Consider the following 4,972-nt stretch of genomic DNA (forward strand, 5'->3'; position numbering starts at 1 on the left):
TTTGATTTGCAACGTGACGTGTTACCATTCAGCATTTTAGACACGTGGCAGAATCTTTTACTCCGGTATGGTTGTCAGTATATAAAGACTACGTCACGTTCTGTTTATGATATACATATATAATTATGATCATATAAACACCAACAGTTGTCACCACTCAGTGGTGAATTACCATTAATAGTAATAGATAATGTATTGTCACTACTAGGGCTGACGTCACTCTGTCCCGAAATTGACACAAGATTGCCATAGGAAAATGGCATTTTCATTTTCTCACGAAGTTAGTCCCGCACTTGGTTCAAAGCTGATCAAACGCTTAAGCAAGTACGATGTTTTATCAACAGCCTGTGAAATTGTACTGTTGGTTATACGATGGCTTAAAGATGCCATCACGACTGATCTGATGTTTATTCGATCAGAGTTAAATTGGAACATTTCTTTTATCGTGAGTCCATCTTTGCTCGACTTCGGGACAGTGTGACGCCCACTGATCTCTAGCGGTGTCACTCTCTGACGCTCTATTAATGAACTCCGTATTTGCCGTAGAGCTCGGTGGTGACGCCTACATTACAAAATGTCGCCATCTTGTGACGAATATTGATCACGTTCAGGCAAGATCGGATTTCAATTTCATCGTTACAACATACAGACAAGTTTACTGATACACGTATAAATCCATAATCGATAATAGGTTTATGGACCGTTTCCCCTGAGGGTTTTATAGCAAGCTAATCAAATTCACGTTTTCCTTTGAAGTATGAAACTCGGAACCCACTACAGCTGCCTCTGTTGTTGCTATGATGGGCAAGCCAAGCAGGATTTCTGGTTGGCGGGAACAACCTCTTTACAACATTATTAGGTCATTTATTAAACTTGGATATCTTAGTTAGTCTGTCTATTTATTGGTCACACGGCGGGAACAGTCTAGAACAACAGTACGCCAGTTACTGGTGTACCGGAAGTGATGCAAAAATGACACAGGGATCGGAAAGGTCTGTTCTCACAATAAGAATATGTAGAATATTCCGGAGCACACTTGTAACCTTCGGAAATAAACAAGTTTGCATGTCGACGTGCAGTGGTCATCACAGATGTAGACCCAAATATTGAAAATTGATAAATGCATTACTTATTTACCGAAATAACAACCACCAGGCGATTGTCAACTACGCTGTATTTATACTGGCTTATAAATAATCATATATTGCTTTCGTATTTTGTTACGATGTCTTTTTACATTTTCATGCCGCATGCGCTATATGCTATGACCAAGTAGAGTAAACTTACCACCAAAAAAAAGAACTTTTTATTTTGCAAATATTCTTGTTAATACTCTGAATTTCACTCTTCTTCATCCCGCCCCTGAATGAAATATCTTCTTTTTTCCGCAAAAATACGGTATATCTATCATGGATAAACATCTATGCATAGACATCTAAGTCGTGCTTGCGATGTTTCGAAAGTGCTTGTCCAAATCATAGAATTCAGAGCACGACTTAAGGAACTGCCACTCGATACTGTATTTAATGCTGTGCAGGCAAGACTTATGATCTTGCTATAATCTTTCTTGTTACCCAGGTAATGCTGTTATTCAATACTACATGTTTTATATAAAAGACAAAATTGTATGTATGTATGTATGTATGTATGTTCATTTTCAGCACCACGGCAACGTGAAGTAGCATAGTCAAGTCGTGTTTACTCAGTTCACCATAAGTGTCTGCTTGTGTATAGTAAACCATATCGATACGCAATATAAAACCACCTGTAATAAGCACAAAGTCTGAGTGCTCTGTACGTTTCAGATTAGAACTAAATAATATCACACATGAATAATCTCTTCAATCGGTGTTATATACTGTACAGTAATTGATATGTTTCAGATTCTGCTTTTCTTTATGAATGTCGACATGTAGCATATGAACACAATGTATTTTTTTATCATCGTGATACAGTGTACCTGGCCATAGATCATTTTTAGGGCACAGCAAAGTCATAACATACCTATATAAACATGTCAATAATAAAGAATAATAAAAAGTATGTGTTAAGGCCTATATCATGGTCTCGCTTTTTTAAAAAAGAATATCGTGAACGTACATTTTGTTCATCAGCTTGTGCTTTGTAACCATTCTCCGGTTGAGTTCATATGCCCACAAACAGATTATATAGTATATATATATATATATATATATATATATATATATATATATATATATATATATATATATGTATATATAGTCGAGACAATGTAGATGACAAAAGATGTCGCATGAAGCCGGCTATTACGAAGCTTTCGACCTTGGTCTTCCTCAGCTTTATTATCTGTTTATGAAATGAAATATATGTTTTTGAGCATAGCAAATCTGGAGTCATGAACACAATATATTATGTTCATGACTCCAGATTTGCTATGCTCGAAAACATATATTTCATTTCATAAACAGATAATAAAGCTGAGGAAGACCAAGGTCGAAAGCTTCGTAATAGCCGGCTTCATGCGACATCTTTTGTCATCTACATTGTCTGGACTATAATTCTTCATAAGGTGACAGAGGCGTACGGTACGAGTATCAGCATCATCACACTATATATATATATATATATATATATATATATATATATATATATATATATACGATAAGGTATATACGCATATGCGTGTCCATTTTTCCATTTGTAGATATTATACAAATCTCTCAAAATGTAAACTATTAAACATGAATTTTGAATACATGAAGTGTGTGGATGTGTAATTATACCAAATGTATTTTATTTCATTTGTCATTAGCCTCCCCTTCCATTGTTTGAATAATAGCATAAGGGAAATGGTCAAACTTTTGTGGTTATAATAATGGCCAAATTATTTCATAATTACCAGGTAGCATTAACTTACGATGACAAGGAAAAGAGTGAGTTTCTAGTGGACCCCAAAATGAAACGAACACAGTACATTTCTTGAGGAACGTGATTTCCATCATGGAGTGAATTTACTGCAATAAGATCGCGGAAATAAAAGAATTACAGTCAACAGCCGAAAGGAAAAACAATCCTTGCCGGACGGACTGCACGTCCGAATTCTCAGCTTTGCTTCTATCAGTTGCCGCTAGCTGGCGCTTGTCAAGATACTGAGAGGAGCTCAGTCAAGTTTACTAGAAACACCCGACCGGTAAGATAATTCTCCTCTGACATACATTTGAAAAATAATATGTCGAAATTTCAATGTCTTTCCTTTCTCATTTCAAATTAAACTTACTTATTTCAGTTCAACTCTAAAACCTGCAAAGGAAATTTCACTCACAAAAATTTCGCTAACAGCGTACAATGGGCACGGTGGACCTTCTTTTCCAAGATTGCACACCGCTATCAACTGTGCGGAACAAGAAATCATATTTGTCGCCCTCTATGTTACTGTTCGGTTCATGATTGTTCGTAGATGTGTACTAGTATCATCATCTATAATTCACATAACTCATATAACATCTAAGAAGATCGAAGAATCTGCCGATATGTTTTGATTTGGTTGTTTTAATGTGTAAAGAATTAAGATAATATGAAGAAATTGTATATTCTCTCCGAAATCGGGATGATAATAATGACCTTGATTGGATTAACAGACTTTATGATACATGAAATGATATCGCCTGCCACTAGGTCTCTTGATTTTTAAAATATGTCTGAAATGTGACTGCCTCGACCGACGAGCAAAGACACCAAACATATATACATTCTAAAGTAAAGTTAATGCCAAGGTGAGGGGCCGACTTTATGGGAGCAGGGACTTCCCGATTCGGTTTTTTTTTTTTTTTTAATGGCCGGGGGGGGGGGGGGCATTTTGCTGCCACATTTTCTGGTGCCACTTCCGGGGTCGATCAACTGACAAACGAAAAAAAAAGGCATAATATTTTTGACAAGCAGCGAAAAAAGTCTCACTCTATTTCCGGAAAAAAAAGGGGCACAAATTAAAACCATACATCTTCTGCAAAAAAGTGGGGGCAAGCCCCCCCCCCCCCCCCCCCCCCCCCCCCCGACCCTGAACTCTTTCTTGTATCAAAACAGAAAAGATACTGTTATATCGCGGGCAATCAAAAACTGCATTTTCATTAAAGATCCATGGTATTTTTAATCCTCATTCTTGTTATGAATACTTTCATCCATTTTGTTATTATTGTTATCATCATTATTATTATTGAAACTGTTGCTGTTATCATTAACATTGCCATCATCATCATCATAAAAAACCAAACAAACAAACAAACAACAGAGCTGATCAATGGGTATTGATCATCGTTGAAAGTGCAGAACTTATCTTTCCTTATGAAATATGAAATTTTCATATAAAGCAGCAATCGACTGTCCAGAATAATCTGGTGAAAGGACCGCTGAACTGATTGAAATATATATACCAGAGGGAAGTCAACATATATTATTATCTTTGGTTGAGGATCACTCTATGAGATACTAGGCCTATGGATTCCAAGATCTGAATGAGTAAGTGGAAACAATTAATGTAAGTAGCAGAAAGCAAAACTACCCATGATTATAAGGACCTAATCATGCAATCTAAGTGGTGATTAAGGTCCCCTGATTGATATCGTTTAGTGATGAGTGCTCAACAAGTCACCCAGAGTGATTAGCAAGTCTTATCGCATAGTGAAGAAGTAAAGTCTACGCACGGGACAACCCGGATCAGACCCTGAAAGTGATATTGGAGGGTTTGAGTGAACATTTAGGCTTGTCCTTATGGCTTCACCTCGAACAATAGCGAGGGATTTAAAGTGTTCTTTTAGAGGTCGTATCGATTCTGGCAACAAGGGCCCAAGTAGTTACGGATGAATGTGCGTATTGTCACACGCAGCACGTGTGGGTCGTCAAATACAAAATATACACACAGAGACATACATGCGCCACACACTCATCAGGGCTGAACAGTCCGCCACAACACAAGTCAGCTGCCTCAAAACACCACCTT

Source organism: Diadema antillarum, unplaced genomic scaffold (genome assembly GCF_040938485.1).
Source record: "Diadema antillarum isolate AM-2024a unplaced genomic scaffold, OU_Dant_1.0 seq00000375_RagTag, whole genome shotgun sequence".
Classification (NCBI taxonomy): domain Eukaryota; kingdom Metazoa; phylum Echinodermata; class Echinoidea; order Diadematoida; family Diadematidae; genus Diadema; species Diadema antillarum.